The sequence below is a fragment of the Astatotilapia calliptera genome, chromosome 23, assembly GCF_964374335.1.
Source record: "Astatotilapia calliptera chromosome 23, fAstCal68.1, whole genome shotgun sequence".
NCBI lineage: Eukaryota > Metazoa > Chordata > Actinopteri > Cichliformes > Cichlidae > Astatotilapia > Astatotilapia calliptera.
The window spans coordinates 32,407,246-32,423,862 of record NC_137443.1 but is presented as its reverse complement, the minus strand read 5'-3'; the positions used below and the strand labels follow the sequence as shown (position 1 = coordinate 32,423,862).

Below are 16,617 nucleotides of genomic sequence, written 5' to 3'. Positions count from 1 at the left end.
TTTCATGTTTTCTTTTACCCGGTGTGCAGCACCAAGTAATACAAGCCTAATTTGAAAATTATGTGAAAAGGAAATATTTCAGTCACAGGACATCAATATGACCTGCTTGGATGTCCTCCTGTTGTGTCTGAAATCACTCCTTCACCACATTCATCACTCCCATTTTAGTAGGCAGGTACTACATGGTGAAAATAAACCATGTATGTTGTATACTCATGACTCAGTGCAGGACTGACAGCTGTAAAATGCGTTAATGGCAATATTCTACCCAGCATGTGCTTTTGGGACTTAACAAGCTAATGGATGACATCACAGTTTCTATGTCCACCTTTTATCGTGTCAATATTTACATCCATAGAATTGTCAACATTTCCCAATGAAGCAGCCCAGGAACATAAGGTGATGTCCTCAAATGTATTTATTTGTTGTTATTAAAACAGCATGCCAAAATCAAACTTCAAATCAAATTAAAATCCCTTCAGGTTCAGTTTTAGTTAATTATCAACTCATGATTTCAGCTCTCTGGTGGTCTCTGAGATATTTCCATCTTTTACTACAGAACTACACAGCTAGTAACTCTAAAATGAAAATAATAAATCTCTAACAACAGTATTTACCTTTAAGAGAATAGTACATACATGGACTTTGTTATTTGCCCTGATATTGTATTCATTACATACATTCATTTTCTATCAGGCCATCAGACTGCTGAACACTTCATAGACACCTCACCTTCACTTACCAGAACTTCAACACTATGCACTCCATACTGTATATAAATGCCACTTGTTTTGCACATTTCCAACTGCCAACCTCTGTATATTTTATTTTATTGTTTATTCCATTTAATTTTTAAAAAATATAGATAGATAGATTGATAGATAGATAGACAGACACACACACACACACACACACACACGTAGATATACATATTTAGTATACATTCAGTAATGCGCATACACTCTTATATTGTACATATATTATTCATATAATTCTCAGATTTACCCATTCTTATATTTTGCTTGTTCTTATGTTATTGTATTTTTGCACACCTCTGTTGCTCGTGGAGCTTGCACACAAGAATTTCACTTGTATGTACCAGTGTACCTGCACATGTGATGCGACAATAAAAGTGATTTGATTTTGATTTCATGTCACCTAAAATGTAAACCTGTTTGTCCATCACCTGTTCAGCTCTGATGATTCAGTAAGGACATCTCCTGGTTTCATCTTCATGTTTCCCTCTCACCACATATCCAAACCGATACCATGACCAGCAGCTTTACAGCTGTGGCTCCAGCAAACATCAGCTGATACTAGAAAGTAATATTAAATAAATTCTAACAACAGCTTATCAAGCTTAAACGTGCTGCTGTTGTTTAGCGCAACATCCGCTGGTTTCCTCTTTCTGGTGCAAAATGGGCGATAAACAAACGAGACAAAAGCCGATCAGCCGATCATTGATCAGTTTCCCGACTGAAGTAGCAACAGGAGAGGGAGAGAATGAGAGAAGAAGAGGCAGCTGACAGCGTGAAGACGCAGAATAACTCCAGCTTTGTATCTTTTTCCATTCTAGCTGAAGTCCGGGATAAACTGTGCTCCTTTTCAGCTCAAAACGCGTAATATTTTCTCTGAATACGGGACGATTAGGCTTTCTACGGGACGGTTGGCAACTCTACTAACTAACCTTATGAATAAAGTTCACTATCAGTAACATCATAGCACCCACCCAGCTGTATAGAAATTCTGTCATGCTAGCTAGTACGCAGTACGAGTTATTGTAACTGACTGTAAAAAGTCAGCACAACGAAAATAAACTCCACCTAAACTTGGTTTATATCTGACCCAGATAGACTGCAGGTCATAACTTCTTACCTGAAGTTCAGGTCACCTGACAAGCGGCCGCCTCGGATCTCTCCTTCTCCTGCCTCCCCTTTCCCTCATCCACCTGCTGGCCTCTGTGGAAGCTCCGGCATAGCCACCACCAAACAACTGAGTTATCTGGCCAATCCACCACCTTTCATTGTTTATACCGTTACAAAAGAAACCAAACAAACAAAAAAAACCATCGGTCCATAAAAACGAAAAATCACCATCAGTTAACCCTTCAGTTAACCCTGGGGTGCCCAGGGTTGCCGACCCCTGCACTAGAGAGCACGACGGAGTTACTGTCACACTGCTGTCAAGGTTATAGGAGAGAGGAAGCGCCACGTCAAAGTCAGGATGGAGGCCTGTCACTACCACTGCTAACAGGCAGGAAGCAGTAGAAGTAATTGGGAAGAACTTCCTGCCCTCAAACCTGAGTGGGTTGTCTCAGCCGTCGTGTTAAGTCAGTCACTCGATAGGAGCTTAGATACACCGAGCTGTCAGTTCAGCTCTGAAGTAATCACATACCTCCATTAACAAGCCACTTATGCACCAAAAACCATCTCTCACAGTGTGAACAAACACGCACGTAACATGCTTGCAGTAGTTCCAGTGGGTCAGCTGATTAGCAGTCACCTTGTACCTTTCAATAATAATAATGCACTTATTATCGCCTTTTATATATGCTCTACTGGTGGAGCTGTGCCTTACTATGGAAGCTATTTCACACTTCTTTCTAATACATTTGCCTCATTGTGAAATCATTCTTCTGCTTTCCATTAACATAATTTTTCTGATGCCTGGGAAGAAAAAAAAACGGGCCATTTGCAATGCATTACCACCCCCCGTCACTGTGCTAATCAGCATAATATGAATTATTGCTATCATTACAGTGGGTGGCTGAGAAATAACAGTGGGTCTTAATTATTCAACAACGAGGAATAATAAAGGGAAAGCAAATGCACCTTTAGTTTGTGCTGCCAACAACCATTTCAGTTTGTATCTCTCTCCCCCTTTGGGAGAACAACTCAGCTGTGGTTTTCTGTTGTAGGAATCATTTCTAAGGTCATGTGACTGATGAGAATGCCCCGACCCTACCTGAATATACTCTGCGTGTTGTTTGTGTTGAGCAAAGAAATTGTCAGAATAAGGGCCCAATGAAAATGTCCTCTGAAATAGGATTTTCGTGTTAGATTTTTTGTTGTGTAATCATGATTGTTTCTGTGGCCAATAAAACACCATCTTCTGCTTCCCTATTAACCAGCTGACCAATCATACCCTTTTCTCCACTCTGTAGAGTCCACTGTGGACTTTACTTCATCATCGTGGAATACAGCTGGCCATAGTGCTTGTTCAGCTCTGAAGAGCTGCTGTAAGTTAAGAGCTACTCTAACTAGAACTGTTGCTATGCTAAGTTAACAGAGACTGCAAAGCAGAACAAGAACCACTAGCTGGAGTCAGTGACAGTCTAGTTGAGGGTTCCTGGCATAACTTCACTTACTTCCAAGGATAGAGGAAGGATGAGTTGAAATGTCTACAAGCAACAGTTGTATTTAAAGAAAAAAGCTTTGGTATATTGCAGTAAGAAAGATGAAATATATGGTTACGTAGTTCCAAGCCGACTGTTGTCTGAGGCAGTAGTGTTAAATAAATGTATAAGGAGAGTGAAGAAAAAATATGCAGTGCATCATGGGGAGCCTTAGCCTATAGCAGGACAACAAAAGTTTGATTTATACTTGTGTTGAAAATCTATGTTGTAACCTACGACGTAAGCAGAGACCCCTCCAGTGGTGCAGGTCATGTTACATGGATGGGTTAAAAGGAGTTTTCTGGTGACGTCAAAAAAATATCCCACTGAAGCATACTTCAGGCATAAGAAATAGTTCTGGGTCACCCAATTCACCTCTAACTACAACCTTTGTCAAAAAGGAAAACTTCACTCCTAATCTTAAAAGTGGAGCGTCAGTGTCTGTCTCCAAACTAGGACATGACCTCCCATTCTACTTTTAGAAATTCTAGGAACCAAAAGTTAGCTATCGGGATAGATGATACTCAAGGGTCTTTAAGAGATTTAAGAGAAACATTCACTAACATAGCACCAATATTTAAGTTTTAACCAAGTTGCAACTTGGGCTGAAAAATGAAGACAATGGGAAGACAAAGTTACACTAACTAAAACCTAACTTCAGGCTGGCTCCAAAACCCATGAAAGGGCATCAAAGTCAGCTAAATGCCCAGCCAAATAGCATTAAAAAGTGTGTTATGTTCCCTATTCACGGGATTGTGCAGCTTGACAACCATGCCTGCTGTCATTCACTAAAACTGTTATCCAAATGTAGTCACTTCTAACTCGTAAATCAATTAATAAAAAAAGAAATGGCTGTGGTCAAAATAGTGACTATATCTGTTTTTCATAGGCTGTGGTTTCTAAGTAAAGTACTATACTGATCATGCCAGACTACTAGACTGTTTCCACTTGTGCTACAATTCATGTATTCTTTAACTTTCTCTGTCATTTAGAATTAGCTCTTTGCACATTTTTAGGGTAAAATATGTCAAGCAAATATGCATGTGAAAATATGCACTATGGTGAAGTCAACAGTAATTAGCCTCAAAAGTGACAAGGACATATATGAAAAGCAGTGCCTAGCACTGTTGAATGCCCAACTGTTTAAAAACCAAGGAAGAAAGAAACAACAGAGGAATTAATGCCAATTAAAACCTGCTGTATTCAGCACCACATTTCCTGTTAGCTTTAATAAGCCCTGGGTCACTGCTTTTGATTGTTTTCCAATGATCTAAGCTCAGATTATTCCTGTAAGGGTGTTTCAATTGGTCTTTCCAACTCTCATCCCTGCTCTGGAAGACATGTAATATATATTTTAAACATAAATTATATCTGGATATCATAAGTTGAGGTTGCCAAAGTCAAACTCATTATGGTTGACTTTTCTTGAGATAAAAGCTTTAGCTGAATCCACAAATCCGCCAGTACTTCAGGGTTTCTCTGACCTTTCAGAATGAACTGCCAATCAAATTTCAGTTTGTCTTAATGGAGACATGGTGATTACAACAGACATGATTCACAGCTATAAACTGCTGCCCTTCAAAAGGAAATTAAGTAACAAAAAGAGTGAAATGGCTTCAGTGAGATGATTCCCACAAAATACAGAAAAACAGAGTAATGTTTTCATTAGGGAATCAGTTTCTCTCTGCTAATGATCTAATGGCCAGTAGACACATCTGTAATCACTATCATTTGTCTTCTCATCCTATTGATAATCCTAATTAATAATTGGTGCTGCTAGCCATGAAACAGGTGCTTATAATACAGAGAGCCTGTGTATGGTCTGACAAGTTGAAAGCATTAAGATCCTAAAAAAACACAGAGAGTAAAATTATGCAAACAGTCCACTGAAAGACATCACAATCTGGTCAATTATCATGAAAAAACCCCTGAACTCAAGGGATGAACCAATATCATGTCTACACATAAGAGACAACTTAGCAAAGAACCAACTTGAAATTGTATCTTCATGCACGTTGTTACTAGCAGCATTATTTGGCGCCATTTCTTAGTTAAATCTATAAAAACACAATTGTTCAAGCACAAATGGACTTTAATGGAAGGAGTTATATTTGATATTTTTTGTCACAGAGGTTCTGCTCAACCCTTACTGCTTACTACTGTTACCTGTGCCAAGAGACAGGAAATTCAAGGTACACTTTAGTCCTCTGCTCAATGAATTCATTCTGAAATTGAAAGTCTGACACATATCCAGATCATATATAGTTTTGTGTCAAACTAAAGCTCTATCCTTCACATAAGCACCTGTCAGCTAGAGCAGGGCGATATGACCAAAAATATTTACCACGATATACATTTGAAAATTTGCGATAACGATATAATTGACGATATAATTGACACTAGACAAAATGCTTTACAACTCCACAACTTTATTAGTGCAAAAAACCCCATCAATGTATTTTCACTTAAACAAGCAGCTGTTTTTTATGTGCATTAAAGTTATATAAAAATGTAACAGTGCAAATTCCTTGCTGACAGTTTAACCGAAAGGCATTTCCAGTGGAAATTGGCCGACATATCCTCAGCATAACCATGTATAATATCCACAAAACTTAAAAAGAGCTTATACACACACAATACGGTAATATTATGTTGAAGCACAGTACGTATCACTCCGCGAGGCTCCTGCCTACGATAGCCGTAATGCTCCGACAATCCATCAAGCGGTGCGGGTTCGTAGCTTAGCAAAGTCGTACTAAAACATTTGACAGATTTTCGAGCGCCGTGTACCACAGAAAATCGTTTCGAGGTCAGTAAACACAACCAGAATTCAAACATAAGGCACACGGGACTATAAGGGGCACTGTCGATTTTCAGAAAAATCAAAGGATTGATTTTAAGTGTGCCGTATTTTCCAAACAACACGGTAATAACGACGGCCCGCTAGCATGCTCTACCAAAAATAGTGCTTTGTTGTGTATGTGACAGACGAAAGCTAAATCAGTTCCACACCACTGAAGTTGCAGCATTTTTACAAACCAATTCTGGTTCATCCGCACATGGCGTCGGCACTGCACATGCGCGTTTTAACTATATTCTATTGCGATATTTCATTTTCCTATCGTGGCCCAAAATTACACCGGTATTACCGTGAACGGTATGATATTGCCCAGCCCTACTGTCAGCTTTACATAAATGTCTCCTTTCTTAGCTATGATCATATCAGACTTCTGAGAGTGACTAGACGGCATGTGGACTGAATCGCTGCAAGTATTCTTAGTCCCGGCCAAACAACCGAAACTACAGGAGTAAAAGACTTTAAAATAGGTGTCATGACAACCAGACAGGTCCGCACACAAAAGAAAAAAAATAAACAAAACACAAGAGAAGTAGAAAAACTAAAATCTCACAGAAGATAACAAAGGTGTTTCTGGGGACACATTAATATGACAGACCAGCTGCAGAAGGATTCCACGGCAACAAGCTTACAGTAAAAGAAGAGGGTTCGTCAGTGTTGTGAGAGAGAAATAGGTACAAAGTTAGATGTGTGCTTATCACTTCAACAGCTGTTCCGTTAGGTAACTGTCTCTCTTTTGTGATTCATTTTTAGCTTTCGCAGCATTTTTTTCTGCTTCCTTTGTGTTATTCAGCTTTTGCAGGGTTTTTCTAATTTCTGGTATTTACTTAAGTTGCACTCATTTTACCCCTCAAGGCCACCATACAACATTGTCATTAAGGTATTAACATCCATAATTATGCAACTTTTTGCTGTGTATAATTTCATGGTCACATAGATTCCACGCACTTGCATTTGTAGTTTAAGTAATTTGACAAAGAGACAAAACCCAGTAAAGAAAGGCACGCGCATTTTGTTATTAATAATAAATATATGTATATATATATATATATATATATATATATATATATATATATATATATATATATATATATATATATATATATATATATATATATATATATATATGTATTCATTTTGTAGTCTTGTAGTGTCATATGGTAAATGGTAAATGGACTGATTCTTATATAGCGCTTTTCTATTTTCCCGGAGTACTCAAAGCGCTCTATACAACATGCCGCATTCACACGCATTCATATCATCGGAGTATATGACACCACAAGACTACAAAATTAATACACAATCTTAAAAGATTATTTAACCTATTCACAGCTCTTTAATGTTTGAGTATTATATTTAAAAATATTTTATGATGTATTACACAACAGATCAATGATTACTGTAATGTTGTTTCTGCAGTTATGCTTCAACACTTAATCAAAACCTTTGCCACAGTGAATACTGAAAAATTGAAATATCTCTCAGATAAATACCACACATCAGGACACAGTTGTGACTGGACCTGATAAGAGTTCTGTCGGGTTTCGCAAAGGCAAATCGTGTGGAGTGAGTGAGGAGTGGACCCAAATGCAGGCAAACGGAGACCAGAATGGATAATAAAAGAAGGCGAGCCTTTATTTTGCTTGGTACACAACTACAAACAGGCAGAACAGGGAAAACTAACCAAAACCTATACTGGGAAAAACTAAGCATGAAATAGCACGGACCTGAAACTAGACAAGTAGGCAGACTGACGAAGAGTAAAGGACAACACGCACTATAAATACTAGGGGTGCAACGATACTCGTATCAATATTGGGGTGGCTGTAGCTCAGGCGGTAGAGCAGGTCATCTCCTGATTGGAAGGTTGGTGGTTCGATTCCTGGCTTCCCCTAGTCTGCATGCCAAATATCCTTGGGCAAGATATTAACCCCAAATTGCTCTCTGATGCATCCATCGGAGTATGTGTGTGTGACGATGCTGTCTGTGTTGAGAGCTCAGTGGATCTGCGTTCGACTACTCCGCCTAGGCTGCACTGTCGAGTGCAGATCCACTGAGCGCAGGGCAAGCTAGCAAGACAGAAGCTAAGCTCATTGCAACATGGCAAATTGAACCTCCCCCACCCTCATTCAGATCTGGCCTTTGGAACTATTTTGGTCTTCATGTGAAGTATGACCCTGAAGGTAAGCGCATCATGGACAAAAGTAAAACAGTATGTCGGATGTGCCACGCAATGCTCAATTACATGGTGGGAACTACTGCGTTAGCACAGTTTGCTCGTTAACGTGTTGACGCCGTCCAGCCCCACGTACTGGGCGTTCCGCGGAAGCTCGTTAACGGAGATTTGCCGTGTTGTGGCGTTAACGTCATTTCAGATTAACGCTGACAGCACTAGTGGGAACACAATGAATATGACTGCACATTTACGCCGACATCATCCTAGTGCAAAGACAAGTGGAAGCAGACAAAAACAACAAGCACGCATGCTACAAACTTTACCCGAGTCATTTAGACAGCTGTTAGCACATGATTCTCCTTATGGGGACCTGATATGTTTAATATGCTGCTGAGAGTATACCCCAGAAGAAGCGTGTAGTATAGCTTTTATTTTTTTGTATCGAAAAAATATCGAACCGTGACACCAAAGTATCAAACCGAACCGAACCATGAATTTTGTGTATCGTTGCACCCCTAATAAATACATAGCAGGTAATGAGGGGGAAACGCACAACAGGAGGGAGACAAGTCTGGGAAAACTCTGACATAACGAGACACAGGAAGTAAAGCAGATTATACTGACAAAGGACCAAGACTATCAAAGTAAAACAGGAAACACTCAGGCTGAACTCAAGACACATAAGCTAAATACAATGACTTTTCCCAAGAACACAGAGGAGGCACAGAAACAGAACAGGAACCCCAAACCCAGGAACTATAAATATAACACAAACAGAAAACCACAACTCACAGAAAAAAACTTAAACCAAAAACACAACACGCTAGGTCGCAGACGCAGGACCATGACAAGTTCATTCAGGCAATCAAACTGGCGACAGAGTTCCTGATGAATTTGATAACAAGTGTCTGTTAGAATCCACCTTCATTATGACTGTGGCTGTTACTTTAAGAGCTTCATACGATGAATGATTAGAAATGCTTGTGACTTTCCGTTTTAATGGAAATGACATGGATCTAATTGGAAATGGCCTAGATCTTAATTACTCTAATTATGCTCTTGGAGCAGACAACACATAGTATACTTGTTTTAATCCCAGTATTTTTAATATAACTATATGCTTAATTGGTTGACCTTTTTAAAGCTCATGGAATTATCAAAGCTGTAATTAAGAGTCCCATTAGAATCTGAGATCCCGTCAATTAAGTCCTTGAACACAAAGATTTAGGTCTCTCTAGAAACCCTCAGCAGCCATCAAATGTCAGCTAATGACAGTCAAAAGCAAACGTCAAAACAAAGTTTGAGAAACGGTCCGAGCAAAATAAATGAAAAATGTGAAGTTATGGAACAGAGTTACACAACAGAGAACACAGATGAAGACATGCTCAACATCCATCTACAGTATTCATAAAACACTTTGTGCTCACATCTTATAGATGGTTTTACCAGTGGATGTTAGAGATGGTCCTCTTTAGTCTGCCTATTTTTCAAAACTGTTGATGCATAGGAAATCAAGACAATTTCACATTTGTCAGCCTGACTCTATTCCTCCTCCTCCTCCCTCTGCCTTCAGTGTTGCAGTGCAGACAAGCTGCACTTGGGAGACAGAAATGGGTCATTTCGCCCCAGATCGCCTTTGTAACCTCTCAGTTCATAATGACCATGTTTAATGAGTGAGGCACTCTCCAAGGCATTCTTGAACATGGAAAATGGAAGTATGCCAGCTTCCCTGTTACAACGCTACATTAGTTGCCTTTCAGCAGGAACCACAAGTTAGCAGGAACCACAAGTTAGCAAGTTACCCCAATCCCACGGTTGAGTGTTCTTCTGGTTTTATTGAGGGGCCAGCCTGTCAATTTGAAGCCTGGGTACTGCTGCGAGATGCACAAGTTTTATCTAAACACCATTAGTGGAGCACACTGCATCTGACACATGACTGTGCAGACAAGGTATGAATCCCACATCAAACTAATCAGTATAAATTATAATAATTCTAGTATTTGTAGCAATGGGAATTGCATTTACCTGTGTGTTCCACCCGGGGTCTTGAGAGTGTAACACCGGAAGGTGAGAACCGGAGACTCATGACTGTTTATTAAGAGTTTAATAAAAGTTTACCTCGGAGGAGGGAAAGTTCAACCGAGCATCTTGTGAAGTTTATAGAGAGAACAAGATGAAACATGGTGGCAGCGGGGTCTAGAGTGATCCACACCGCGCTTTGAAGACAACAGATTGAGCGGACGGTATCGACGCGTCCAGCTAGGCTAGTTAGCCTCGGAGGTGCTAACGGCTCAGGACAGCAAGTGAGACGCTGACGAGAAGAGCGCAGCGGCGTCTACGATGGATGGATTGAAGCCACCCGCACAGTGGAGTATGGATTCAGTGAACCTGTCTAAAGCGTGGAAAACATGGAAAGAAGAGTTTACACTCTACACGGAACTAGCTCTGCCGGATGCTGAGGAAAAGGCGAGAGTGAAGCTGTTTTACTATCTGATCGGGGAACGGGGCAGGGAGCTCTGTGGAACGCTGATCGGAGCTGAGGCAAGAGTAACAGTAAGTGAGCTGATGAGAAAAATCGATGAACACTGTAATCCCAAAGTTAATGAGACTGTCGAGAGATACAGATTTTTTGCACGCAATCAGGCTCCTGGAGAAAATATTGATAAATATGTTACGGACCTGAGAATGCTGGCGAGCACCTGCAACTTTGGACAATTAAAAGACTCACTGATCAGAGACAGGATCGTCTGTGGCACGAACAGCTCCGGTTGGAGGGAAAGGTTGCTCAGAGAAGAGAACCTCACATTAGACAGATGTCTAGATATCTGTAGAGCAATGGAGATTTCAAGAGAATACAACAAAACAATAGCGGGACAGGCTATAGAGGAACTGCATGCAGTAAAACAAAAAGAGAGAAAAAGACTGGATAAAGAGATATCATGCAGATTTTGTGGAAGAGCACATGAAAGACTCAAATCAAAATGCCCAGCATATGGAAAAAAATGCAAAAAATGTGGCAAAGAAAATCATTTTGCTATAGCATGCAGGAGTAAAAGCAGACAGAGTGAAAATGGAAAAAAGATCCACACAGTGACGGAGCAGGACTCGGATTCCTGTGAAGACATAATGACTGTCACAGCTATGACACAGACTGCAGTAGAAGTGAACCAGATCAAAGAATCAGACATGAAAAAACGAGAACAGCTGTTTGCAGGCATGATGATTGGCAACAGCCTGGTCAAGTTTCAAGTTGACTGTGGTGCAACCTGCAACGTTATTCCCATCAACTTGTTGAACCCGAACATCAAAATGGAGCACACAGACAAGGTTCTTGTGATGTACAATAAGTCAAAGCTGTGTCCATTAGGAAAGTGTAAGGTCAAGCTGACAAACCCAAGAAACAACAAAAAGTACAGAGTCGAGTTCCAAGTGGTAGAGGAGGATTGTAAAACACCTCTACTTGGGAGAACAGCTAGTGAAGCGATGAAGCTAATACAAGTTAATTATGATAACATCTGTGCTTTGAACAGCTCAGTGACAACAGCTCCATCAGAGAAAAACGCATGGTTGTTGGAAGAGATAAAGACTGAGTTTCAGGATGTGTTTACAGGAGATGGATGTTTGCAAGGTGAATATGAGCTGGAAATCGACACAACAGTGCAGCCCGTCAAACTGCCAAAACGCAGAGTCCCAGTGTCGATGATGAAACCACTGAAAGAGGAACTGATGAGCCTTGCAGACAGACAAATAATAGCACCAGTGGAAGGTAGTACTGATTGGATCAGTGGGATGGTGACAGTGCAGAAGCCAAATGGCAAACCCAGGATATGTATTGACCCAAGACCGCTTAACAAAGCTTTGAAGCGTAGTCACTTCCCGTTACCGACAATAGATGACATATTGCCAGATGTGTCAAAAGCGAAAGTTTTCACAGTTTGTGATGTGAAACATGGCTTTTGGCATGTGAAGCTTACAGAAGAGTCAAGCCATCTCACGACATTCGCAACACCATTTGGTCGCTTTCGTTGGCTGAGAATGCCGATGGGGATCAGCCCAGCGCCAGAGGTCTTTCAGCGCAAACTGATGCAAGCGTTAGAGAACCTGCCAGGCACATACATCATTGCTGATGACATCCTGATCACTGGAAAAGGAGAGACGACTGAGTTGGCAGAAATGGATCATGACAGAAACCTGAGACTTTTCCTGGAACGCTGCAGAGAGAGAAACATCAAATTAAATGTGGAAAAACTCAAGCTTAGAAGACAGGAAGTACCATACATCGGACATCTACTCACAGCAGAGGGGCTGAGAGCAGACCCAGAGAAGGTACGGGCCATCACAGAGATGCCAGCACCAACTGACATAAAAGGGGTGCAGAGACTAGTTGGAATGGTCAACTATTTATCAAAGTTTTACAAGCATCTGTCAGACGACTGTGAGCCTCTCAGACAACTGACGCACAGAGATAGCCTATGGGAGTGGACAGACGTGCAGGAAGATGCATTTAAAAGACTGAAAGAAAAACTAACACGAGTCCCAGTTTTGAAATATTACAGCCCTGAAGAAGAGCTGACGCTGCAGTGTGATGCCAGCGAGACAGGACTGGGAGCAGCTCTGACTCAACATGGAAAACCAGTGGCATTTGCAAGTCGTGCATTGACGCTCACTGAACGAGGTTATGCACAAATTGAAAAGGAATGCTTAGCTATTGTGTTTGGGATGGAGAAATTCCACCAATATACATATGGTCGTCTTGTGAGAGTGCAATCAGACCACAAGCCACTCGAGAACATTATTAAAAAGCCACTGTTACATGCACCTAAGAGACTGCAAAGGATGCTATTAAGGCTGCAAAAATATGATATAACCATAACATATGTTCCAGGCCGGGACATGCTACTTGCTGATACGCTGAGTAGGGCCTACCTGCAGGATAGCATCAAAAGCCAGACAGAGTTGGAGACAGAATGTGTCAACATGGTGGACTATGTACCTATTTCAACAGAAAGCATGGACAGAATACGGGCAGGGACGAGAACCGACCACACACTACAAACGCTGATAAAAGCAATACAAAAGGGGTGGCCAGCCTGTAAGAAAGAAGTACCTGTTGAAATAACCCAGTTCCAATCTTTGCAGGATGAACTGAGCACACAGGATGGACTGGTCTTCAAGGGAGAGAGAGTAGTGATTCCAGAAGCACTGCAGGCAGATATAACCCAGCGAATTCACTCAACACACATCGGCACAGAAGGGTGCCTCAGGAGAGCTAGAGACTGCGTCTACTGGCACGGTATGAACGACCACATCAAAAAGTACATCGCTACATGTGACATATGTCGGTCTGTGGATGCAAAACAACAGAAAGAGACACTAAAACCACACGAGCCGACCACCAGACCATGGACCAAAGTGGGGACAGATTTATTCAACTTTGAGGGTAGGGACTACCTAATAACTGTTGACTATTACTCCAACTTTTGGGAGATAGATTATCTACCTGATACCAAGTCGAGTACTGTGATTAGGAAACTAAAGGCTCATTTCGCACGTCAGGGAATCCCAAATATTGTTTTTTCTGACAACGGGCCCCAGTACAGCTCAACAGAGTTTGCCAACTTCAGCCGGAAATGGGAATTTCGACACCATACCTCATCACCTGGCTATCCGCAGAGCAACGGCAAAGCTGAGTCTGCCGTTAAAACTGCCAAACGACTCATGAAAAAGGCGAAATTGGCTGGACAGGATCCATATTTGGCCTTATTGGACCACAGAAACACCCCAACACAAGGTTTAACTACCAGCCCTGCACAGAGACTGTTAAGCAGGAGGACGAGGACACTTCTCCCAATAGGAGACAGATTGTTGCAACCCACAGTGACTGACAACAAGTTAGCACTGATGAAAAACAGAGAGAGACAAACAAAGTACTACAACAAGACAGCGAAGGACATGGACACATTAAACCCAGGGGACTTGGTGCGAGTTCAACCTTTTGAACCACACAACTTATGGACCAAGGCTAGAGTGTGTAACACTCTGGGAAACAGATCCTATGATGTGGAGTTGGACAACGGCAGAGTCCTCAGAAGGAATCGTCGCCATCTGAGGCGAGCTACGGAGGTCAAAAAAGACATGTCAGCACATCTCCAGCCTGAGGGGCAGAACATTACTGTGCCGACAAAGAGCAAAGAGAACACACAAAACAGCACTACCAGGTCAGGACGGGTAGTACAACAACCTGGATATTTGAAGGACTATGTATGCAATTAAGGGGTAATCTGTGAGTTATACGCTGTAATTTGTTTACTTGTCAGAGGAAAGGCAAAAGAAAAAAAAAAAAGAGATCTGTGACGACATTTGAGTTATATGTTGTGATTTGTTTACTGGTTAGAGAACAGAGCAGAACATCTGTGATAATATTTTGAGTTATGGCTTTGTGATCTGTTTACTTGTTTGGAAGGAAAAAAAAAATAAAAATAAGGAAATGAGAAACAAAACAGAAAAAATGAATAAAAGTAATACTAAAGGAAAATAGAAAGAAAGCTAAAAAAGTAAGTGGAAGAAAGAATTTTTATTTTTGAAGAAAATTGTGTCTAACAAAGAAATGTCATGTCTAAGTTTTGTTCCAGTTGCAAATTGAGTTCTCAACTTATGAATAGTTCATTGTCTTTGTAAAAGAAAAGGGATGTAGCAATGGGAATTGCATTTACCTGTGTGTTCCACCCGGGGTCTTGAGAGTGTAACACCGGAAGGTGAGAACCGGAGACTCATGACTGTTTATTAAGAGTTTAATAAAAGTTTACCTCGGAGGAGGGAAAGTTCAACCGAGCATCTTGTGAAGTTTATAGAGAGAACAAGATGAAACAGTATTGTGCAATTAGCTGCTCCCTCAAGTTTCAGCAAACCCCTAAAAATCAATTAATAAATAAATTACACAAACTAGTGAAAGGAAAAGTAAAGAGATGGCACACCTTCAATTCATATTAATTGCTGTACACACGTACACTCAGCAGCAGCTGCAAGTATTGCTGTCAGTAATGGGGACGTATCATGCTTAATCCCAGATTCATTTTTATTCTTGAACTGTACTACAGCCTTCTAGTTCACCTTGAAATGAGCCATATTAGCTCCATTGCCTCTCCCTTAAAGCCAAATATCTTCTGACTGGCTGCTTTACAAACACAAGGTTGATGAGGGGCAGCCAGTCAGAAGGTTTACCAGGACAGCAGGTGGATTGGGCTTTTGTGCTTACAGCCAATACTCTGTATCTGGGATGACCATGTCAGGGATATCCCCTCTTTTTCAGAACCAACAACAGAGAAGAAAAAGAAAAAGGGCTCAGAGGGATTACTTGCAGATACACTGACCTGAAACCTTAACCACATTTAATGTGAATGTCCACAATTTAAGAGTGTATATGTGACAAAAGGAAAGCCATAAAACATCTCCTTCAAATGCAAACTTCAAAGCTACCTTTGTTTAGACTGCTATTTTATCTCTTCGTCTTTTCAATCTAGATTTGTGGATATTTATATAAAAATTAAAACTCATTACCTGGTGGTCACTCAGCTGTAAAACACTTTGAATTGCACAGACATGTAGAATTCTGCTACATAACTCAAGTTTGACACACTAACTGATATAACTGTAAAAAGCTGACTGCGTTCTATTATCAAACTATTCTATAGAACATAATCCATAGGTTTTCAGCCTAGGCTTTATTGAACTGCACATGCATAAATATAAATATATATAGGGCTTTGGAGTTGACGTCACGCCGCAATGCATTGTGGGAGCGCGGCGCCATTTTCGGGGTCTACGATCCAAACAAACTCACTGTTGGAACGGCGACGATGACAAGAAACATGTTTAAAAGCAGCTCAAAAGAAAACGGACGGTATAGAGACCGATTGCGTCCAGAGGCGAAGCAGCGGTATTTGAAAAAAAATAGAGTGCATCGCAAATCTAGACCCATATGACATACGGCAGTGGAGTAAAGACCCAGACGACTTACCGCCACTGTCCTACCCCGATATCTTCACCTATCTTGTTTGTGGAGTAAGCGCTTACACTGCGAACCAGTTTCGTAATTACAAGTCACTGGAGGCGCACATCCAATTTACAAATGGCTGGGTGCAAGATTTGGCTATTTTCAAGCCGCCAAACTCTTGAGTACGTCGTCAAAGT

The 16,617-nt window shown here is 40.9% G+C and overlaps 1 protein-coding gene across 4 annotated transcripts in view; it reads right to left on the bottom strand.

Annotated features, from left to right (window-relative positions):
- Positions 1-16,617, bottom strand: part of LOC113016462 (beta-1,3-galactosyltransferase 1-like) — a 203,118-nt gene that overhangs the window by 108,260 nt on the left and 78,241 nt on the right. The gene's annotated exons all lie outside the window — the stretch shown is intronic.